At 39.5% G+C, this 25,073-nt stretch overlaps 1 protein-coding gene and 1 long non-coding RNA gene across 4 annotated transcripts in view; both read left to right on the forward strand.

The window, feature by feature from the left end:
* The first annotated feature begins 3,372 nt into the window (after window positions 1-3,372).
* On the forward strand, window positions 3,373-9,834 carry LOC137861261 (uncharacterized). Its single transcript, XR_011099494.1, has 6 exons — window positions 3,373-3,681; window positions 5,793-5,940; window positions 6,378-6,679; window positions 7,376-7,435; window positions 7,768-7,902; window positions 8,911-9,834. It is a non-coding gene; the product is annotated as an uncharacterized lncRNA (long non-coding RNA).
* A 5,676-nt stretch (window positions 9,835-15,510) lies between these two features.
* NAALADL2 (N-acetylated alpha-linked acidic dipeptidase like 2) overlaps window positions 15,511-25,073 on the forward strand; it is a 430,872-nt gene continuing 421,309 nt past the window's right edge. Inside the window, exon 1 of one of the 3 annotated variants that reach the window (XM_068691739.1) lies at window positions 15,511-15,596. The gene's annotated coding sequence lies outside the window, so the exon portion shown is untranslated. The remainder of the gene's footprint in view (window positions 15,597-25,073) is intronic. The other 2 variants (XM_068691746.1, XM_068691745.1) reach the window with 2 other exon arrangements.

Below are 25,073 nucleotides of genomic sequence, written 5' to 3' on the forward strand. Positions count from 1 at the left end.
GTACGCTTATAGTTAGTTGCATGTAAATTCAAAGTTCAGAAAAAAAAAATAAAAAATGAGCCATCTACATGCAAAAATCCCTGCTAATTACATTGGTACAAATAAAAGGTCTGTAACAAAGTTTGCAGCCTAGACACGCTATAATAAATTTTATGTTACGATCTTTCGAAAAAGGAACATTCAGTCCCATGTCTGATACTCAAATCTATACATTGACCTATATGTCAAAGACACAATGACACTTTACAGCGGTTGTAATCTTGGTCTGCTGTGCTTCCTTCTGGCATAAAAGGCATAAAATTGAGCCACACACTTGCTGTAAATTCAGGACAGAAATAGCTGGATTTTCTCTGTCACCTGAATTTTCCCCTCTCAATTTAGCAACACCAGGCATTCAGCATTTATGAGATTAGTGTTAGAATGATGCCATTTAAATAATAAATGTGAAGTCCTTAAGTTTGTATGGTTGAGGTACTTAGGTTTTCTGCTATACAGCTGTAAAAAAACAGTAACTTTTTTTTTCTTAATGGCAGTTGATAATACTGGCAACCAGAGTTAATACTACTAGAGCTAAATTAACAACAGATTCATGAAAGACTATATGAGCTGATAGTACTTTAATTGAATTGGTAAAAAAAAAAAAAAAAAAGTTAAATTTTGGATTTAGTGATTCTGTTCTGCAGCTGTGAAAGGCAGTGGCTATTCACTGTTGACATTATTGAAAGAAGGATAGATTCAGAAATCCATGCATGAACTCCTGTGAGGGACATAGCTGAAGAGCTATTGCACAGTTTCTAAGAGCCTTTAGATGTTTCCAGACCTCCCTGAGTTACAGAGCTCTCTGTACTTCTGCAAAAAGGAGTGTGCATGATCAGGTGTTCATGCTTAGTGACTGAATACTGAGCATACTTTCCAAAAAGATATGTCACTGTGATTCTGCAAGGTCAAACCTTAGCTAGTGTATCTTATTTTTCAGCAAGTCTTATAAGCTTGGTGCAAGCACCATGTCAGTGTGGCCACATGGCTCTGGGCTGGAGCATCATTGCATCTCTTTGGTGTGAAGGACAGGAAAAAGAAAACTTGTGGCTACAGACCAGCCACTGGCTAGCCTCAGTAAAATATACCTGACATAAATTTTTCCTGCAATAAAACAAGGGGTGGGGCAAAACTAATCTTCTGGAAGAAGGCAGTTTGGGAGAGTGAGATGTATAACACACCTATTTCCTCCATTAATTTGTAGAAACAACTTCAGTGATAATTTAGAGCAATTCAGACTATATGAAAGGACCTAGAAATAATAGATGGTTCCTTTGTCACCAAATACATTTTCAGAAGTCATGCAATATTTTACCGATTGATGATTGTTGTATAGTATTACTTTTCTACTTTTCACAAGGTTAATCCTATGTAGTAATGAAATTTGGCTAAGCAGATGAGTAAATTTACATATAGGTAAGTCTACATCAATGTCTTCAAAATGGAAACTTGGATCTTCTCTAAAAAAGGTGAGTAACATCTAAAACCAATTACTCCTGGCCAGCTAGTAGAGATTGCCGTGTTAAACTGTGTTGATTTTTTCTTTAATATTCATCAGTTTACCATAAATATATTTTTCTCTCCCTAGTCAGTAAATGGAGTGAGTGTACCATGACAGATCATCATAGAAGATGAAGATAATATGAACCATTGCTTTCTGTCCATGAATCATGACTTCAGTGGCCAAGAACAGAAAAAATAATAAAGTAATACAAGAAAAATAGCAAGCCTTTTTTTTTTTTTTTTTTTTTTTTTTTGCTGGTTTCTGTAGGCACGGTCTGGTATCTTGATTCTTTCAAGGCTCACCAAAAAAAAAACAAAAAACAAAAAACAAAAAAACAAAAAACAAAAAACAAAAAACAAAAAAAAAAAAAAAAAAAAAAACAAAAACAAAAACAAAAACCAGAAAAGGATACAATCATAACTGCCACAGCCAGGAGCCTTGTTGGGAGTTTTCCTCTTTCCTTGTCTAGGATGAAAAAGCATGGTTAAGTTCATGAAAGGAGACTTCTCCAGAAAACCCCTACCAGCTGTAGCTCAGAGACACACCACATAACTGTGAAAAACACTTGCAAATTCTGCTATGCTTGACCAAAGAGTGAATATAATACATGTATTTTCAAATTTAATAAAATTTTTTAACGTTTCTATATTTTGCATTCTATTAACTTCATTAAAAATATAACATGTAATCCTTTTTTCATGAATACAGTATATCTTAAATGTAAAAGAGATACTTAGTTACTAGAATTCGGACTGTGTTGTAATACTTCTTGTGACTTTCCCTTTGTCCTACATTTCTCTTGGTCCATTTTACAACTCAGTTCATTTTATTATTATTATTATTTATTTATTTATTGTTTTATTTATTTATTTTGGCTGGAAACTGTTTTTATTAAGTTGCTTCAGTATGGACTACTGTTAGGTGCAGTTTGTTCTAACTCTCTCATTCATTCATCACTTACACAAATATGTTATCCCAATCCTTTCAGTTACAATTTATTTTTATTTTTTCTTGTTTCCTTTAAGTTTCTGTTGTTTTTTGCTTGTTTGTTTGTTTTTTAACTTTCTGTGATAAGTTTCTGTGATTCTTTTTCATGCCCTTTCTCATCATTGTTACTATTGTCTCACACAAATGCAAATATTTGGAATATTTTACATAGCTGCTCACTTATTTTTATCAGTCTTTTTGTTCCTTCTGAACTGGAATTTTGGTTTATCTTGTTTTTATCACAGTTGGATATCCAGGGCTATTCATAGATAATCTCTTCTCTGTGAATGTGGTGTTTGGGTACAAACGCTTCTCAGAACAGCTCGGGAGACCTGTGGAATCCCAACCACAGCAGTGCGGCTAATCTGGATGGGACTGGAAATCCACCTACTCTAGTATCTCTGGTGTCTAGCATGGCCAAGACCAGTTGCTCAAGGGTAGGTAGAAAAACTCCTTCAGTTAATGATAGGCACACACTAGGAAGATCACAGCCATCACTGAATTAGCCTCACACACATGCCAGATGGTAAGTTTCCCTTTAAAAGATGCTGGAGGTACAATTTCACAGACAAAAGCAAACCTAGACCTAAGGCAAGCAGATGCCTCCAGACATAAGCAATGACTTGTAAACTCTGCTGTTTGTTAAATTAAGAAGATTAAAGAGGTTATAAGTAGTTTGTAGCTCATGGCCACACTTCAGACAAGTGTTGATGTATTCTTCCCAGCTGCGCAGACACTACGACCTCTGTCTGCAGTGAAGCGGATTTTGTCAGGGTGTCTGTATCTGTTACAGCCATTCCACTGAACTAAGCTCACGCTGAGCCCACCACAGTAAACAGCAGAGTTTCCACTTACTGCACCTGAGAAAAATGTGCGCTTTCAATATCAGAAGGGAATGAGCTACAGGTGTGTGGAGCATCCAATTTAATTTGCCACTGTTTTGCAGCTCTAACGAGCTCTTCATCTTCTTCTTAAAGAGTAGGAGGGTGGCTTGACAGCTTGGATTCTAGCATGGGAGGTGTGCTTGCTGTTAGATTTCTGGTTGGATGTATATTATCAGGATGAAATTCTTACTTATCAGTTATCACCATCAGTATAGGGATGCTGACTGTACCTTCTAGTGAAGTTAATTGATGGAGGAATTTTGGTATCAGGTAAGTCATATTCTAGAGGTGCTTGTCTTTCCCTGGTGACTAATGGGGGAATCAAAAGTGGATGAATTAAATGCTGTCCTTTCTCTCCCTCAGATTCACTTGACTATGAAATCCTGAAACCCTTTCATGCAATCAAGCATTCTCTTCTCATTTTATAAATGTATGCAATTGACATTTTTGAAGTTGTTTAGATCAGAATGATAGCTTTTTACACCCATTGATTATTACTACAGTGCCTATAGCTGGGAATAAGACCAGCAGTGATAAGAATTAAATAGCAAAGGCTATGAAACAGAATGAAGTAATGAGCAATCCTCACTTTGAAAACTTCATAGTATAGAGGCTTTCCAATGACAAGCAGAGCTGGTTGCCTACAGCATTTGTAGTGCAGAAGGCATTTCAGAACAGATTTTGCTTTGGGATGATGGGTAGATGAGATGGTGGTTCTTGTCTTACTTCTTTCACCTCTCTAAATAGCTCTAAGATTACTAATAATTAAGACATAGATAATTGGCTCACTAAAAATGTTGGTTTCACAGCACTGTTATATTCTGTGTGATAGTACTTTGTGAGGAATAAGCTTAGTCAGGAGTGAGTTAATGAAGTGGTAATGCAGAAGAACAGAGAAATGCTGTTGGGGAGAGAAAGATGGGGGTGAGGGAAGAGAGAGAGAGAATGGAGATGCTAAGCCCCTAGAGGTGAATTTTGGGGATGAAACCATTACTGAGCAGTCTGGAACACCAACAGAAATGGGGTCCTTTTGTAGCACTTGGCAAAACTGCTATGTTTTACCACTTTGAGCATCTTTGAAGTTGGCTTGTTCTTCTCAGAAGTTAGCATGGATTTAGCTGTGGTTAGCACTCAGTATCTATATTTAACAAAAAAAAAAAGACAAGATGTCTCTTCTGGTCCAGTGGGGTCCTTTTTTTATGTAGTAGGGATTCCTCTTTTTCATCCTAGTTTTGAGTGTTTTTAAGCTTCAAACCTTTGTCAAAGGACTAAAAGAGGTGGTAGGAACAGCAAGAGAATTCACACATGAAAAGGATATGGTTTTCATTTTCAAAAACTGCCCAAAATCTGAGGGGTTTTGTTAGTTGCAAGCAGCATAACAACTTATTTCTGTCAGCAGCCTCTAGTTATAATGTGAGATAACTGAACTATTTTAACCTGTGTTGAGCATGAAGATGTACAATAGACAAATCGATATCAAGCACTTGAAGATGGGCTTACATGAACATTTTTAGACTTCCATGTGGTTTCTGACATCTATTTGACAAGCACTTAAGACTACAAGATTTATAGAAACATGTTTTAGAGCTATATCTGATTGAAATCATTGTGAACTTATTTTACTGGAGAGAGGACTGATTACTGTCCTGTGAATCATCAATGTTTTGAAGAGAACTATGCAAAATGTGATCAGTAATGTCTTAGGAGGTACATGAATGCCTTAGCTGCTTTTGTTCAAACCTCTGATCCTCATGCTGTGTGTTGCAATCAGATTAACTGAAAAAACTCAAAACAACAAGAACAAACCAGATAAAACTGATAGCAATATTTGCTCTTCATTGAGGTCAAAGAGGTGTAAAAGCTGACAGTTATTGATGGTTTCATTGACTATGAAACTACTAAACATTATCCATTTAGGAGAGATCAATATGAAAAGCATCAGCTAATGGGGACTACCTGTGGTGCAATCACAGGGCTTATACCCATGCTGTTGATCTGCAAGGCTGATCAACAAAAACCTGGTTTCTCAAAAAGAACAGAGGTCAAAGCTAGAAAACTAAATTTTAGAGAACAGCTGTGAGCATTCATGAGACTCATTGACTCTGGTATCTTACAGTAACTCTTTATTTATTTAAAGATTTTCATGGAATTTGCCATTCAGTTAACCTTTACACTAGGTATAGCAGACTTTGGTTTACAGTAGAACTGTTTGGATTAAGGATTGGTACAACTACGTTTGTTTCACATCTGTGGTCTTGTGTACTAAGGAAATAAAGACAGCAAATTAAATCTTTGTAAATCTTTAAGAAAAAATAAATATATATATTTTCCGTGGTTAAAATTTTAATCAATTTTGGCTTGCTGCTGACCTTTACTTACAGATGTTACCACAGACCTGCTGTGTTTTTTGCCATAAACCAGATGACAGCAGCCAGAGCATTCCAATGTTTATTTCCAAAGTAGAACACGTGTAGCTACTTCATCAGCCTCTTCATTCCTCTGGTCTGTGTTCAGTCCATAATCCCTCAGGTAGGTGCCAAATTTGTTTCCTGAATGTTCATTCTGGGTCTATGTTGCTATGGTCAGAGTTTCTTTTTGTTGTTGTTTGTTTGTTTGTTTTTATGGGCATAGAAAAATTATAGTATCATAAACAGCTGAACTTGAAATTTGCAAACTGCAAATCTTTGGCACCCTCTATAGTAAACTATACAGGATAGGCTGTATATTCTCTCCCAGAATGTGAAATTTATTTTTAAAATGAGATCAACTAGAAATAGTCACATAGAAGAAAAGTCTTATTAAAAGTCAGAGAAAGAAATGCTATAATAATTTCACCGTTCTTTTTTTGTTGGTTTAAAAAATAGCTATTTTTCATATTCCCTCTGGTCAAATTTAGCAGTATCTTTTAAGTAGTCTACAGAAATATAGTATATAATTTTTGCAATTATTGCCAAATTCTATTGCAGTTATTGTGAATGAAACAGTTTTACTTCACGTCTACAACAAGTAAAAAGGAAACAAAGAGTGGCCATGAAATACTGTGCTCTGTAATCTCAGCTCTGACCAAGTATCATATACAGACCCGAGATGCCTAATCACAAGATTAATCCTCCAGTGTCTACAAGCTCTTTCAGCTGCAACATGAACAAGCAGCAAGCTCAGACTCAGAGCTGCTTTGAATTACATCAGCAGCAACAACCTTACGTGTTCATGCTCCAAGATGTGGAATTCCTGCAATGTGATGGTACATCTGACCTGGGCAGGGGAGGTGAGTGGATGTGGTACCTGACTTTTTTTCACTGCCATGCAACCACCTGTGGATGATGGGCAGAGGCAAAATGGCACAAACCCATTCTGTTAGTGCCAGCAGTCCCACTCTTGCTTCTTTACTAGATTGCTCTTGTTTTCCTTTGAGAGAGGTTTGTAACATATGAGCTTGTGCCCAATTAGGCAAGAGTTAAAAACAGCAATTAAAAATACTAACATTTAATTTTAGAAAGTGGAGGCAGACTGGAATAATCCAGAGCAGACAGCAGGGTCAACAACAGACGTGGTCTGTAAATTGACTCTGTCTGGAGTGAGCAAACTAGGTAACTGCTGATTAGGCAGGTCTTGTGATGTGCCTTTTGTGAAAACAAATTCAAGCTGCAGCCTTCCATACCCAGTACGGCTGATGATGGGTTGTTACTTAAAGGTCTGGCAAAGCAGCTTTCAGATCCTGAGCCTGTCAGAAAAAAACAGCATGAGGGGACACAAATAATGAAAACAAATGTACACAGAGAACTGGACAGATAACACCAGTGTAGAGGTCAACACTGTGATATGCCCTGAAATGTATTGCAGGAAACTGCAAAGTCAAAGCTGACCCAGGACACCAAAATAGTTTCCATGTGTTTATTACTTGCTGTGCTTGGGCCCTGGTGGGGCAAACAGTATCAGTTATGTTTTTCTTTCCCCATGCAAGGTGTCACGGTTTTAAGATGCTTCCTATTGCTCGAGAGACTGTGTAAAACTGCACTGACAGGTACAAGTGGTTGGAGGGGGGGGGGGAAAAAAAGGTAGCAACTAGTGATGGCCATGCCAGGGGAGGTTGGAGAGAATTTACAAATGTCATGGCCAGCCGGAGCAGTGCTGATGTGCAAAGCATGGGTCAGCACCAGCAATCACCATGGTGGTGCTGGGGGTTTCAGCTATTCCTGCACACCTTAGTGACTACAGGACCTTTTCCTATTAATTCAGCATGAAGATAGTTTTCAGACAGCACTTAATGAATCACTTCCCTTACAAATGAGTAGCAGAAAACATCCTCTAATCAACAGAACCCTCTCATTGATGCTATTTTTTTTTTCTCCGCAGGTGTTTTAAAAAAAAAAAGTCTTATTTCCAGCTGTTGCATATGCACAATTCACAAAATAGCTGAGAAATCGGAAGCAATCTCATGAATTTCTAGTCAGACCTTTCTGACTTGGAGATGGGACTGAGCAGAGGAAGGTAATAAAAGGGGGACACTTGGTTGATTTACTTCTTGTGAGTATGAGGTCTCAGACTGGCACTAGGAATAATTCTTTTTTTTTTTTTTTTTTTTTTTTAAAGAACAATAATTCCGGTGTACTTAAGTGAAGTAGTTACTAATTTTACAAAAAAAAAAAATCACAAAGAAACAAAACCTGTAGGCAAATCTACTATAATTATTACTTGACTCACTCTGCAAAAGGCAGATGCTATAATTTTACATGCACTTCCAGCATCAGCTGCTGAGCTTTGGAAGACCAGCTCAGCTAACCTGACATCGCAAAGAAATACAGAAGAATGGAAAAAGTGGCATTGATGTTTCAATAAGTGAGATTGTTTCCTCTGAGTCAGCATGAACAAAATGCCATGGAAGTGTTGGAGGATCTAGGAGGCACAACTTTTAAATAGACTTAAAATCAGGACCCACCTTCTCACTGAGTGGGACACTCTCCAGTGCACAGATAATTGCCTGTATGTGGTCATATCCTTCAAGGGATCCAGACTCACAGTGGGAAAATACAGAAGAATTTTGGTTGTTTGCTATATGTGCGAGCTTAATAAACACTACTGGATATTTCTACATCACACAAACTGGTTCCGAAGGAAGAAATTGAGATCTCTTAAATAGGACTCCTGTTGTAGCACTGGACCTTCATCCAGAGAAGTTCTCTGCAGGCTCCTGTCCAGTGCCAAGTAAGGTTTGTGCCTTGGTAACATTGTGCCCCAAAGTCATGGCTCTTATCACCTTTGTGGTTAAGCCTTTAACCCAGATGTAACTTCTGGTGGTCCATTTGTCTTGCTGCCAGCAGCTGCGTCCTACAAAAATGTTCATATTCCAAATTAGACATGGAGGAATTATAGGTTGGAATTAAATCTGCGTTTCCCATTTGGCTTTATTCTGATCCACAATTGTTCTCACAGTACAGTTAAAAATAAAATGACCTCTTTCTTTTTCTAACTGCTGTCAAAATTGTCATTCCCCACCAGATGCCCTAACTTCCAACTGCTCCCCGCTGGTACTGCTGCCCCTGTTGTCTCTCAGTCCAAAGAGCTTCTGAACAAGAGACATGCTTTTATGGAGCCTGGCAAAGCTTCAGAAGGGAAAAGGAAAAATCAATACCGCTTCAAAGCAAAGTCTTTGCTTCAGTGAATATGACATTTGCCCTTTCTTCACTAGTGGGAAAAACAACAAGGACACTTACGCCAGCAATGGAAATAGAATGAATGACAACAGAGAGACCTTCCAGGTTTGACTTGTAAAGGGAAATGACTTTATAGTCATTGTCCCTATTTGGTGACATCAAAAGCAGGTGTAGGGTGTTAGGTGGTGCAGTCTGAGAATGAAGGGGAAAGTAACACAAAGTCAAAGAGAAGAGTTGAAGGAATTCGGAACAAGTAATAATGGACTCAGCTGAAAAGATGGAGAACAAAAGACAGAATAAAGGTGAAGTCCATTGCTGCACAATCAAATCAACTACAAAATATCACCTGAAAATGTGGGCCACAATACTAAAAGGACTTACTAGAAAGTTTTACACCATTTCAACAGCTTCACAGCTACTGAAAATGACCAGAGAATTTCAGTTTGCCAATGAATGGCTTCTCACTAAGGCTGAAGCAGGTCAGAAATTTTTCAAGAGAAGTTTCGAGTGCCAATTAAATAAATGAATATTTCTACAAAATCAAAACAACTTTGAAAACCTCTCAGTGATGTTTTTTGGGGGGGTTACAAAAATTTCAAATAAATGTAAAACTTACAACTCTGTTTCAATTCATTTTCATATTCAAATTTTCATTAATTTCCGTTTAATTCTGACTGCTTTTTGTTTCCAGTTCTTTTTGTTTCAAAACTAGATGCTTGTTCCAAGTCCCTAATTTCATTCTGCTTTGACTATGCCGCTTCTTAGTTAGTTTTCCAAGTTGTTTTGTTTTGATGTTTCTACTTCTGTGTCATTTCTTCAAATGCAATTTTGCAGACTGCTTTCTTTTAGAATAAAATGCATTGTTTCAATAGGCTCTGTGTCTTGGTTTGAAAATACTCTTTTGTAAAATTAAAAAAAAAAAAAAAAAAAGTATTTTCCTTATGTGAAGCTGTGCAAGCAGCTGCAGCTGCCCCCAGCAGTGGATAATTTACAGCACCTACCTTCCCCCGCTGAGAGGGGATCCTGGGTCAGATGCTGTTGTTGCAGTCATGTAATGGAGCAGACTTCATCCTTGGTGAATCAAATAGCATGACTTCTGAGAAGCACACTCGTAGTGTAGCAGGACAGTCATGTACTCATACTCTGACCCCTGTACTTGTGCTGGGTGAGAGTTCTGCAGCTACAAGAATCAATAAAAATGTATTGATTTCTCTACACTGTCATAAAGCTTGTCTGCTCTTATCTGCGGTTTGCAAGCTGAAAAAGAAGACTGTAAAACTACAATTGTCTTAGACTTTCTCTCTTTTTATCACCCCCATTTTGAGCTCCTTACACCAGAGACCAAGATCTGTTTCTGACAAAGCCATCCGGCCAGGGAGCCATAGCCCCAGTTGCTGTATCACAGCATCCTACTCTCCTAACACTTTGTGTTGAGAAAACAGCTGCTTTTGAAGCTTTCTAAGTAAGAAGTGTAGGGGGGATAGCCCCAAAGAGTCAAGGTGACTGACTTATCTGGGGCTTGACACATCCCTCTACATGCAAGAAATAGTAGTCAAGGACATGTAAAAATAAAATGAAGAGGTTGGTGTCTCTCTGGGTATTCCAGATTCACATAAAGTTATTTTTTCTGGGTCATTTCAGCTCCCTTTGCAATGGTTTGATGTTTTCTGTTCTAGGAAGAAGATAGGTAGCCATCTGAAGAAAATAGGAATGTCCTCCATTGTTGGAAGCTGTCCCAGTGGCAAAAATGAATTGGGAGAAGGGTAAAGTAGTGTTTTCAATATTTAATTTCACAGCAACTGTCACCTAAAGCCATACATGTCAATAAATGAATAGGTAGATGTCTGCCTTTGGTATTCGTGCAGATTATTTGGGAAGCTTGGCTTCAAACTTCTGGGCATGGGTGCCACTGTTTGTCAACCAAGTAGTCAGTCTTGGTTGAATCCCAAAGTCCTGATAAAACACCCACAGCACACCCACAGAGCAAGCAGGTCAGGAAAGATTCACCCAGAAGACAAAGCCACTGCAGAGCGCAATTTTATGATTTCCATTATTTCATTGGCTAGGTCAGCGGTATCACTAAACAACCATGTTAGAGTGTTGCAGAACAACAAAATTGTGAACAGAAGTGAAGTATCTTACAGCATTTAAAAGCATCAGCTTTGGATGCTTTTGTTTCTGTGGAGGATGAGGACTTTGACACTCAGCTATTCCTATTGATAAGGTCCCCAGCTGCACTCATTTTAATAAAAATATGTGCAGTATGGCAGATAAAGCTGCGATGAGTGACAGATACATGTTACCACTGCTCGAACGACCAAATGCATAAATATCATTATCAATATTTAAATTGTGTTACTGAGGGTAACATATTTGTGGCACATAATACTAGTAGCCACTGCTTTCTGCTCTATCAGCTGAAGGGCAAGAGAGACCTGCTAACAAACAGGAAAACACTGTGTGATTTGTCTGCCCCACTGCCACTTGTGACTTTCCCTGCAATGCTGGCTTCAAGCACATCATTTTAAAAATATGACATTATAAATTTACACTGCTGGGGCTATTGCAATCAGGATGTTGAGCCAGGCTCACATGCACTGTTTGTGATTAGTGCAGTCTACAGCTGATAATATACAGAAGGAAAAGCCTTAGATCTGAGCCATAGCCTTGCAACAGAATAGGACATACCATAACATACCTTTTACATGCAAGTCAATATATACTTTGGGTTTTGGGTAGGCTTTAAAATATGTTTATTCAAAGGAAAAAAAATACAATTCTTCCTAAATAAACATATATAAACTCACATCTCTTCCCTCCCTTCCTCTCAGGCAGAAATCAGGATTCTGTAGCCCACAGACCACCGAGTCATGTTGAAGTACAGAAAATATAGCCCAATCAAGTCAGTAAAACAACCCAGATTTTAGAGATGAAGGTCTCTAAATTAAGAGTGTTGTGCTGCTGACCCCCAGGCTGTTAAAGCCTGTGACTGTTGGTTCCAGCACCACAGTTGCTATGGCAATTCATATAGACAAAAGCAGTAACCTTTCAGGATCCAACCAGGTAAAAAAAAAAGGGACTTAAATTATACTCAGAAACAAACAGGAAGCTGATATAGATGCCAAAGCATCGATATACTGTATTCTCTGCGTCTAATATCATTTCACAGCCAGGCAGCTGCATTCTGTACGAGCTGCACATTCCCAATTCCTTTGAACATTTGCACCACATAGAGCACATAGCAGTAACTCTGACTTGGAAAAAAAAAATCAAAAAAGTCTTATGAAGAAACTGGAAAAAAAACAACAAATATTGAAGCAGACCCAGACAGTGCCTGCTTGGGTACTAGAAAGAAAAGGTACGATGGTGTCTTACTTTCAGACAGATCAGATACATAGGAATTTTTCAGTCTTTGACATGATGCTAAGAGGAAAATCAAGCACCTGCATATGACAAATCTTTGTAACAGCAGGGAGACAAGCATGTGAGTACGACAGGATCTGATGTATTTTAGAAAGAATGCTGGACCTCATGTTTATATTTAATTAGTGAATACATCTTGTTCAGGCTCCTGAGACCATAGCACCCTAAATTGCATTAAAATATGCTTCTCGGTAGAAATGGATTTGGAAAAGGCAACAGAGTTATCAGTACCTACTCTTATACAACTGCACAACTACATAATCTTAGTTTTGTCATCTCCAGTAATGAAGTCAGTGATATAAATAACATATTTAATGGATGGAGGCCACAGATTTATCACACTACTACAACTTTGGTATATTCATCACAAATGTCATTACAAAGGAAAAAAATACCACACCAAATAACAGATAAAACATGGATCTGAGTCTGCTTCTGTAAGTAGGATTTTCAATCCTTGACTTCTTTTTCCTCACCTGGTGGCACAAATGACCCAAACTAGATGACAAACAGATACTCTGCTTCTCTTTCCACCAAGCAGCCAGAAGGGCTTCACGGCTGGCAAAATCAGAAATTCTGCGACTTCAAGACCATGGCACAAGAGCTTCTTTATGGGGCTCTATCAAACAAGAAATGGTGACTTGCAAGACTGCAAGTGTGAAATCAACAGCAATCTGTCAGCTCTCATTGACTGTGATAGCAGGACTCACCTTGACTGTATCAAGAATTTGACCAAGCCATCATTGCTGTTAACTTTGACGAGTATCATTGCAGGGAAGAAGTGTCCATATCTCCTGTCAGGTCTTCCTTGCAAAGCAATGTGCTGACACAACTCAGTGCTGTAGCATTTCATTTCCTTGCTCTGCCTGCATATCTTCCTTCCCAGAGAACTCCTGATACACCAAGTAAATCAAAGGTATAAGAATTTATGGAACCCAAAGCAGCACTATTTTTTTGGAATGACATCATGATTGTATATGGGTACTAATAAAAGGCAAAGGTTCCCTGAAGCTGCAGGCTATAAAGTGTAGTAGAGCAATATGATTAAGACAGAGTTAAGCTGTATTAAACTTTGAAGAAAAAGGCATTCCATAGTGACACGTTAATAGATCCCAGGAAAGATTTGTTAATGGACTAAAAATCGAGAAGCTATTTGTAGGCAGTATTACAGAAAAAGAAAATCACTATTTCTATACAGGTGAGATGCACTTATGAATGAGCATTACAAGAGGGAGAGGTATACATGGGGATGCATGGCTGGGGCAGTCACTCGGGGCTTTTCCCAGAGCACTTCCAGCCCAGGGGCTGCACCACTGTGCACAGGGACTGCACCGCATGCTGCCACCTTACCTGCCGAGCACTGACAGCCCAGCACTGGGGCACCCCTGGGCTGACCCATGGGGTCAGCATGGGGTTACACTGCTGAGAGACAAGGACCTTTGGTATGTGCTCTTAAGGATTTTAGAACAGATTCAAGTAGGGCATGTGCTATACACAATTTGGACGTCAATCTCTGAAGAGAGAGAGATCTTACTCGCTTGAAATTCCTGTTTGAGGTTTGTCTTTTCATCACACAGCATATGTGTGAATAAAACCTGATTCAGGTAGTTTGGGATGTGAAAATTTCCTGAAGACTTCTTCCTGAGTGTGAACCACAGAGTGTCACACTGTATATCCAAATTATGACTACTTTGCAATTAAAAGACACTGCATTTGGGCAATAGGTACAAATGAAATGCAAAGTCTTCAAGGCATTGTAAGGACCTTGTAAGGACACAGAACCCAGACAAAACTTTGTCTAGCTGGTAATGAGGTACTAAAAGCCACCTGAAAACAATTGTAATAAGGAGCAAAATGACATTAAAATGCGTGTCTTGGCCTGATCTCAATTCTGTGAGCAGCAACAGTGACCATCTTTTGAAAGGCAGAAAACACCAGAACAAGTAATATTGTCACCTTTCAGTCACAAAAGGTTGATTTATTCTTGCTGCATTGTTATAAAAGGTACCATATAGTTTGTAATGTGCTGAGAGCAGTGGGGGATGTTTACTCATCCTGTCTTATATCTCTGGCTCAACTTCATTTTTCTAATCAGATACTTTTAGTTTCCCACAATATTAAACAAAAACAGAGAAAAGGCAAATAAATCAAGCACTTTTCTTCAAATTAGTTCATCATCTCCTCTGTGAGTGGTCAGTTTTGTATAAGCTATCAAGCATCTCTCAAACCAACATTTTTCCCATGACACTGAGTTCCATGAATAAAATTTTTGATTATATCAATATGTCAGAAATTAACACTTCATGATTATGTGTGTTTATTTATTTATTTATAGCATCCATATCCATAGTCTTAACTCTAGACAATTTATTTTCTGTCTTGTCCAGATGCACCTAAACTGCTCAGATTTCTGAATTTAAAATCTAGTCTACATTTTGTAAACAATGAAAAAGTGGCATCAGGAATTATGGGCTTGGCTTTGGTGTATTTCAGTGGTGAGAAGAATTAATAAAACAGCACTGGTGCTGCTGCAGCCCAGTCTTGCTGTGTTTTTGCCAAAACGTTCCTGGGCTTCTCTCTTCAGATTGAAGGCCGTGGGGACACTGTCAAGATGCTAACAAATACAGAACCTGGATAATGCTTCATTTGCCCCCTTGTGTGCTGAAGCCCCAGGTCAGGACTGGGCTTCTCTCAGGCCTTGATGGCCAAGCATTGGCCCCCTGGGAGCCTAAAGGCAGGCTGAGGTAATTGGAGCCAGGTGCTCTGGGAGCTCAGCTAGGGGCCTGGAAACCACACTGAGGTGTCAAGATGGAAGGGGTTGGTTTCAGTCCCTGAGTGTCATCAGTCGTGGCCTAGAAGTGGTAGGGAGGGAAGTACCAGCCGCTTAGGGGGAGAAACTGAAGAGAAACCTCCAGAAAGTGGGGGAAAAACCACAGTTGTGGGAGGAAGGATGGTGGGCAGGGGATGGCAGGGGCACCGCTCAGGGGCCCTGATCTCCCACAGCTGCACACCAGCTGCAGGAAGGGCATAAAGGAGTGAGATGGACTGAGCACCTTCAATTAGATCTCATCAGAGTGGAGATAGATGTTTGGCCTTCTTAAGGAAAAGGTAGGACAGAATTTATAGGGTTTCTTTACCAATATTCCTGAATGGATGTGAGTTGAACTAGGAAGGTCTGTTAGAGCATGTATGAGGGGTTGTTTTTGCGTTGTTTTGTGAATTTGCTGAGGTTCCTTCTCCCTCTTCTGCTTTTTTCAAGTGCGTGTTAACTGTCAGCACTCCAGGAAGGGGCTTGTGGGGGGGAACAGCCCTCTCCTGGGAGGCTGGAAACCCCTGAAGGGAAGGCAGCTCCTGGAGGCCCTGAGGCATGGACACAGGGCGGTGCCTCCTGTGCTGCATGGTGCTGGGCAGTGGGGCTTCGGGCGGTGGTCTGAGCAGGACATGGGGTAGGACAGGCAGCGGTAACTGCTGACATTGCTTTCCCTCTAACAGAGCAACGTAATGCATCCAAAGAAGAAAAGGTTTCAGTATGGGGTGGTCCTGCTTAATATACATGTATATATATATTTATTTATCTAAAAAAGTTCTATGCAGTAGGAAAACATCTAAGTGTTGACTTTCAAGTTACATGATTTCAATTTCCTTATTGATTCAATGCTTATGCATGCTTCTCACTTTTTTTCCCTCTCTCTCATGTTTTTGTAACAGTTAACACTCAAATTTATGCTACATGAGCTCAAACTGTCCTAGGGCTTTTTGTTTGTTACAAGTCACAACATATTTTGTTGTTGTTAGATGACTTCTGTGTTAATAACTACTTAGCTTTTTCTTCTGGTTTTCATTTTCACTGAGGAAGTAATACCCCTTTCCCTCCTTCTGGAAGAAGGGACATGACTATATATACATATATGTATTATATCGATATATATTTCTTAAGGGAGAATAGTACTCCTTCCTAAAAATAGCTAGCTTCCGGTGAGCATGGTAAATCATGAAATTGTGTATTTATCATTTATTTTTATTTTTTTTTAAAGGCATGATAGAGAGAAAGGTCATTTAGCAAATCAGGTACAAAACTAAGATCTATATTTTAAGAGCTGCAGGGAGCTGGAAGAAAATTGGCTCTTGTGATGAAGCATTATTCAGTCCATCACACATGTGAACTCCAATTTTGCCCCTGAGGTGAAGAAAGTGGTCTTTTTTTCCCTTCTATGTAACCTCAAAGTTTGTAGGATTTTCACTTTGCGCACTACTATACTGCTTTGCAGTGTCTGTGACACACATAATGATTTGGGATATGCACACGTAGTGGGGCAAATAGATGTTTATTTGCAGTTAGGCAGGCAAGGGTAAAAGGAGCAGGATGGCACTGCAATACCATGCTTTGTTCTGTATCTCTTGTGATGTTCATTGCTCTGGAAGTCATATGTGTATTTGAAGTATTAGGGAGTCATCAACGCTTCTGTATTGCCCCCAGAAGTGCCTGTGCTCCAGGGCTCAATCTGGGCTCAGGCCTGCCTTGTGATCTGAAGGTAGGGTAGGTAAGCTAGTAAATGAAAAATTGGGACACCAAGCCCAGTAATTTGAATGGATGTATTGCTATAAACCATAAATAAACATACTCCAAGATGCAGGAATGTGTGCCAAGTGGGTCTCTTCCTGGACAGAGCTTTGGCAAATGGTAGTTTCAGTGTCCTGGAAACAATAGGTGTTTTTGGAGGGCATGGAGAGCTAGAGGAAAGGGGGATGTACTGTAACAGCATTTCTTCAGTATTTCCCTTCTTTCATGTGCAGCTTATTACCTTTAGTGTCGCTGTGATGCATGAGAGTGACTGTGAGTGATGTTGATTATGTGCTGTGGGGAGGATGGAGCTTGAATTCTCCTCTTTGACTTTCTAGCGCTTCTTTCTGGTACAGAGTAAGATTATTTTCTTGCCTCTTCCTGTTCCTCTTCAGAGCACTCTAAGAATACTAACAGCATTCTTGTTCTACTGTTCTTTGCTGAGCATAGGGCTGCAAAAATCCAGCTGGCACTTGCACAGAGATTCATATGGAAAACTGTCCTGGCTTTCTCCTCTTAACCCTCTAGAAGGCCAGCCATTCAGTGTTTCAAGATATACATGTACATTAAACAATAATAAATCATGCAAGAATATCATGAAAGAAACTACTGCTGTGTATAGCTCCATAGTGGAGATTGATGTGCAAAGACTGTAGCTTGAAGACAGAGAGCAAATCTTGTGAAAATTTTAGTACTTTTTTTCCTTAAGGGAGGGGGGGAAGGAGAGGGCAGAATAAGGTTTAGATAGAAAGAAAAATAATTTGAACAATATTCTGAGCAGAAAGAGCCAGGAGGAAGTTGTATGCATTTCAGAGAGACAGATTGGGGAAAGAAGCCTGGCAAAGAAAATCCTTGTAGCAAAGCTGCTAAAATGGCATTGTCTTAAAGCAGTGAAACAACTCTGCTTTCTCACATTTCTCTGCATGAGTTAACTTGACCCCGAGCCATTGTTTCCTATGGAAGTGGAATAGCTTGATAGGCAGCGTGAGGCAAAATTATTTCAAGTCTTTCAGCATAGCTTCCTGTATCCAAAGAAGTAAACATGGACATCAGCATGTAAACAGGATGCTCAGCTGTAAATTAGAGCAAGACGTAGCTTGTTCTACATTCAGCTTTTCCAAAAATAATTCTGCTTTAGTAAATAAGGCATTCTGTATGTGTATCCTACTTTAACACATTTCAGATTGCTGTCAACAAACTGTAAGATTTTAGTAGAAGGTGTTTGCTAAATAACAAGTAAGGCAAACTGGATTTTCTAAATCAGATGCTCTCTATTTTTGTTGCTAAACTGTATGGAATATGCCTTTTCCATATTTGGATAAATGCTACTAGGGATTTACTGCTCTATTTTTGAATGTGGTTGTTCTTATAGAGTAGTCTTATGGCTGAGGTACTGGGATAAACAGGAGGTGGGTATTAGAGCTTTAGTATTGCAGGAGTGGGGCTCTTTAAAAGTACAATTTGCCAAGTAGGGCTGGTTTAAAAAAGTCTTTTTTGTATGTAGGGTGTTTTTTATATTTCTGGCAAGGATGTGAGCTCTTTGGTTTCTTGACAAAACTGCTGCAGTTTTTCTTGGAAATCATAATTTGGACGCAGAACTGCAGCTCATAAAATAAGCCATAGTTCCCATGGTATGCTGCGTCGCCTGAATACAGAGAAACTGATAAACCTGGCTTTATGGAGGACCTGACAGCAGCCTTCCAGTGCCTCTGAGGAGGTTACAGAGCAGACAGAGCAAGGCCCTTTACAGCACTGCATGGCAGGAGGTTGAGAAGCAATGGACATAAACCAGAACAACAGAGGTTTAGGTTGGCTGTGAGGGGAAAAACTTTCTCCTCATTAGGCTAGTCAAGCAGAGTTTGGCCAGAGAGGTTGTGTAGTCTCCACCTGTGGAGATTTTCACAGCCTGACTGGATAAAGCTCTGAGCAATGTGGCCTGACCCCAGTGCTGACCCTGCTTGGAGCAGGAGAGGTGACTACAGCCTTCCCGGTCCCTCCCAGCCTGTGCTATCCTGTGATCCTCCTGTATGTAGAACGGTAAGGAGCCCAGTGCAGAACTGCGTGAAATACTCAAATATCAGTTCTAAGAAGATGAGATGCTTTGAGTGAATTTTTTATACCCTATCTAAATTAAATGTTTTGTCTTAAATGCTGCCTGTTCCTTACTGTCCCTTCCCACCCCTCTCCTCACTTACTGGGACAGGCAGACAGATTTTGGATCATGACTGAATATTTTTTTTATCAAAAAATCAGTGCATCTGTGCCAACTTCCTTTTGACTCATGGGCAACACAGCAGGCACAGCAAACTGTAGCCCAGGTGCCTGGGGATCTTCTTTTGACCTTCCAGGGGAGATGCTGTTTTTAACATTAATTAGGTAGCAGGAATGCAGTAGGTACAAGGCAATGCGGTCACTTTCTGCCTCCTTAAACATCAGACCCAGTTTCTGTAAAGCACTGCTTAGATTATTTCAGAAATAGTGTTCTCAGTATACTGTTGGAAGGGAAGTCAGATGTCTTATTCCTAATATTTTTTGACAAGAGTAAGTAAACCACCCTTATTTTTAACCTATCCAGATGTAGCATATATTGCAATCTACATCACAGCTTCCATAGAGGTACAGTGCCTGGTGTCAGAAATGAGTGATGTTGATGGAGGGTGAATTCAAAGCGTGTAAGGCATGTTGTAAATATAAGGTAAAGCAATAATGGGAAAAGAAGGGTGACTGCTTGTGGTCTCCGCTGTTTCTCCTTCCCTGTGTTAATGCTACAGTTACAGTACAGCTTGCTGTACCTGTTTGCCTCTTCACTGCCCTTCAGTTTCAGGTAGAGAAGTGTGAGGAGGCAAAATCAACAGGCTAAGACCTGTCTTTGCTTTTCAGGTACGTGCCTGTATCACTACTAACAGTATGTATTTAAGGGCTTGTAAGTGCTCAGTCTCAGCACAGCTGGTTACAGTGAGACCAGATGAGCAGGCTCTTCAACTCTGATATTGATTTACCTCGGTTGGTATCTTGGTGTAATTTGCACCTTGTCTGCACCAATAAGTGCAGATGCATCTGAAGAGTGGTTGATTTCTTGCTTCCAGAAATGCAAGTGTTGCACTTGCCCCTGTAGTAGAGACCTTGTGGATTTAAATATTCGGTTAATGGTAACTGGTGAAAGCCATATCTTAACAGGCTGAATTCTTGCTGCACTTCATTTTGATGCACAGGGTGACTTTAGAGTAGGAAGGGCTTCAAAAGGAAAATGTTTGTCCAAGGACACTTCTCTTTCAAGTCCATGAAGAAAATGAGGAGGGGGATCCAAAGGAGCAGCTACCAGCTTATTGATGGTGGCCTGCTGATGCAAGCCTGTTAAGTGACAGACCATCAAGAACAATGATTATGCTTTCAGCCTGGGATATATCCTCCTGAGCAGCCAAGCAGTTTGTAGAATGGCTTTGGATCCATGCCACCTTCAGCTTAAGAGTCATACTCCAAGCTGCTGAAGAATATCACCCTAGCAGCTAAAAACTGGGCACTGCGCATGCCAAAGTGCTCACTTTGGTATTGAATTATTTTCTATCCCTGCTATGGAAAGGAATTTCTCTAGGTATATTCTTAAATGCAGTTCTAGTTCTGCTAAAAATGGCAAGGAGAATCAAGAAACGCAGCATGAGACTATCAAGTGACAGGCAAGACCGGAACAAGTTTTATCAATCTCTTAAAGATTAGTATCTGACTTTTGTTATCTTTGCTCAGTTTATAGATGTTACGCATTCCTTGCTTTAAGCTTGATGTTCTAAGAACAGTGTTGCTTAGCTGGGTGAGGCTCTGGGCACCTCTCTTTATGACGTACTCCAAGATGATATTATGGACTCTTCAGAAGGAAAACTAGCACATAGCTTGGAGCTTGAACTAAAGATAGTTTTTTGGCACTCAGATTCCAGGTTAAAGGGTGCTATGATCCCTCAATAGCTTTTAATTAGATGGAGAGTCTCTAGTTAGCAGTGCGATGTTTGAAAACAGGGCTGTTCTTATGGATAACTTTTCCTTGCAGTATAGAAAAATCAAAATGTAGCACTACAGAGGAGAAGCCAGCAACACTGTGTTCAGCCACAGATGGTGGTGGTTATATGGGGAAAGAAGCTACAGAACAATATGAAAAATTGATCCAGGTTAATTAGTACAACTGTTTGCAACACTTATCCACTAACAGAACATTAGCGCTATCCCTGCAAGAGATAAGCTGCAATGAAGTAGTCTATTACCCATGCCCCTGACTCTGCTGGTGCTGGTCATGGGAGCTCTGCATGAAAGGCAAGGTCAAGCTGCATGCATCCTACTGTGTTATCTGAATTCTAGGTACTATTTAAAAGGGAATGATGTCTGAAGGTAGAGAGCACATTGCTCTAAAGCATTTAAAGTGCAAAAGAAAATGAGCTATATTCTGCCATTCTTAAAACATGAGATCTAAAAAATACAAATATAGGATGTATTTTATTTTATTTTTATGGGCAACAGCAGTGCAACTCTTGGTCTGCTGCACAGTCAGCTTTTTGGCATACCACAAAGTCAGAGTTCTTGATTAAAATCATAAATATCTACAGCTTCAAGCTGGCTGCTGAAGCTATTCTGCTAAACCTGTATTGAAAAAAAAAAGTAAATATAGCTGCTTCTTCCCAAATTCTCCTCTAATGACATTGTTGTTCTAATAAAGTGATTAGACCTTCTTATCCCAGCTAGGGATGCTGCTAAACGAAGTTGAAATACCCATCTTGCTGGGATTATCCTTCAGGCACAATTTAAATGACCCACCAGCAAATATATCTGCTTTAACGTGACATTTGTTGTCCTTGCTGCTTTCTCCTACTAGTTCTGTATGAGACTAATCTTTGCCATGAATAGTGCTTTAAATAAATAAATCTGTCTTTTTCTTAGAAACAACAACCTTGTTGATAAGCCCTTCATTTTCTTTCACTGATGAACTCCAATTTGTATTCTGCTTCGAAAGCATCTTTATCCTTGGAAATATCAAGCTACACCATCACAAGTCAAAAAGCCTGATCATTCAGAGGCAAATTGTCTTGCTCCATGCACTGGTGCTCAGTATGAAAGTGAACCAGACCAGTAAAAACCTATTTATATGATGGCATCTTCAGCCTGCAGAGTGTCTGCAGAAGTTAGTCTGCAAAGGTCCTTTGTTCTACTTAGGCTACCACCTTAGCAGTTTGTATGTTGTGTTTTGCTTAAAAGCTAATTTAATCACCCTTAGTTTTCAAAGCCTTGGCCACAGAGTAAACCCGTTAATATCCCAAGACAATACCAACCCAAATGAGAATCAATGAAAACACTAAGCCTGCCTTTCTGCCATCTGATACGAGGCACTGAAGCACCACTACCTCTCTCAGGTCTGTTCTGGATCCCTTCTGCTTCCCTATATTACAGCTCTTTCTGATTTTATTCAGGCTAGCATCTACAGTCACTGCTCAGTATTTTACCCTTTGCCCAGCATTTTACAAAAAAAAAAAAGGCAAGATTTTCTTATAAAGCATGTATTTGGCATGTATTTCTCTTTACCAGCCTCAGCTATGGATTTGTTTATCCTGATTAGAATGAAAGCCTGTGCACTGCCAGCACTAGTGCGAAGAGATCAAGTGGGATTCAGAGTCATGTGTTTTCATTTAAATTGCAATCACAGAAGTGTGTTTGAAATTAAAAGGTTTAATAACACATTCTTTACACTGGCCTGCATTAGGACAAGTAAATCGGGTACAGGCTGTGCTTTAAAGAAAACCTAAGCCCCGGAAAAAACACCCTCCTCCAATTTATCCACTTTAATCTGTGTTGTGTTTTTTTTTTTTTATTGCCATTACTTTACTTCAGCTATATGCGACAAATGGGTAGCAATGATAGAAGCAGATATGGTTTTGATAAAATTCAGGTGTCTTACTAGGTTTGCAGTTATCTTTTGGTGTTTACACTATTTGACTCCCTTTGTTACACTTTGCTTGGGCATATATTTGGAAAACATTGAAGAATTCCAGCTACCAAATCATAGGATGAACTTTACTGCATGGCTTTTTGTTCTCACTCATGTAAATGTTTCTCCTGTAAAGGTATAATTGCAACAGGGTATTAACAGGCATACTCCATCCTATGCCAATCACCTAAAACTGCCTTTGAAATCAGGCAGTTTGCTGCTGTCTCTCATGCCTGTCTGCTATGTATTCTTTTATGGCAATGCAAATAAAATACTTTAACACAGGGTTTCTGTTTTAACCTAACAGAGGGTTCAGACTACTCACAAAACTGGGTACAGATTTAAAAGGAGGCTTTTACGTAGGACTGCTGTGTAACAGAATCTGCTCTGCTGTGGGTACAGCACATGAGGTGAGCAGGAAAGACCATGGAAACAGCAAAGAGGGCACAGAACTCTGGCATTTTCCTGGATTTTAGATACTTGGGTCTGAATTATGGTAGGCACAGGCCTCCTGACAGCCGCAGAATAGGCAATGTGCAAGCTTTTGCAAGCGTGACTCTGAGCAGGTGCAAGGAAACAATTCAAGTTCAGCACGACGGTCTCTGTGCAGCGGGTAATGCTTCTCTGCGGATCTGTGAAAGCAACGAGGGCCTGGAATGGAAATCGGCGTTGACCTGTTATCTTCACTTGGCTCTGCACAGCGAAAATGAGCTAAACCAAGAACTTGCAATGCAAGCCATATGCTAGAGTCATCTGCTGGTGCTCAGAACAGTAGGGACAGGTTCTGTTCCCGTCAATAGGAGGGCTAATGACTTGACTTACTGCTTCCCAACAGTTTCACCAGGGGCTGAGCCTATTGCTACTGCTAGAATGTGGTTTTGCTCAATGATGTTTTTGTGAATATTTCATTTTTTCACACCTGTCCCCAGTGAGTTAAAATTGAAGTGTTCTTGATTCTGTTGATTTATGTGAAAACTACAGTTTTCAAAAAAGAAAATCATGTTTTCTTATTTAATCAGCCTGCTTCAGGGAGAGGATTAATGTAAGTATAACTCCTATTTGTGTGTACCCAGTATTGTATAATAGGGGGGGTTGTGCCAAACAAACAGGCAGGTCCTGCCTGAAAGAGCTTATATTCTAGTGGGACTAATAAAAATGCAGAACAAAATACAAACATCTGGCCATTGCAGTTGATCTTAAATAGAAAGGGTTTAAATTTGTATGTTGCTGTGACTTGTCCAAGCAATCCAAGTGCCCCACTATTGTTATGATAACCTGTTTGGTTTCTTTCCAAAGACTCTCTCTTAATACTCTCCCCTTCTAAACGCGACTCGTGTCCCAGTATTCTGAATTTTCAGGAAATGCCTTCTTAGAACTTTCAACTCCCTTCCTTGTTTTAGAATCTTTTGTGATAATTTCTTCTAAGTTATAGTTTTTCTCCACCGCTGATATGTTCCATATGGTCATTTCAATCCTATAGTCAATTATATACCTCTATAGGGAAGCACTGCACTTGGCATAGGCTTCCATGATTCTCCTCATGGATCACTGGGTAAAGCTTCCCCTTCTTAGGACTCTTATTGTAATATTTGTTTTTAGCAGTTTAAACAGTCGTGAAAAAGAATCACAAACTACATCAAGAAAACATTTGTAGGTGTCATCTTGAAAATGAGATGAAACCTTGAAAATGCAAAGAGGTTTTTAGAAGCTAGTTAGGCTTGTGTTGATTTAAAAAGAAAACCAAAACAAAACAACAGGTTCCTTTCTATTCATAAGTAACAAAAAAAACACTTGGTCAACATGTTTTTATTCTTTCCTTACTTCTGTGACAGTCAACTTGCTGGGATGAATCCTTCCTATAACTTGTAGACTGTTTTTTTTATGTCTTGTCAGAGATAAGGTGATTGTAGAGAAAAACAATGATGATAGGGATCTGTAATTATTTGTGACTGATGAGCATATCTGACATTCTTTCCTGGTATTCACTGATATGTCTAGGAGATGAGAGCAAAACAGACAATTTTCTCTGCTGGCACAGTATATATTTTATGTTCAAGATGCA

This window comes from Anas acuta, chromosome 9, assembly GCF_963932015.1.
Source record: "Anas acuta chromosome 9, bAnaAcu1.1, whole genome shotgun sequence".
NCBI lineage: Eukaryota > Metazoa > Chordata > Aves > Anseriformes > Anatidae > Anas > Anas acuta.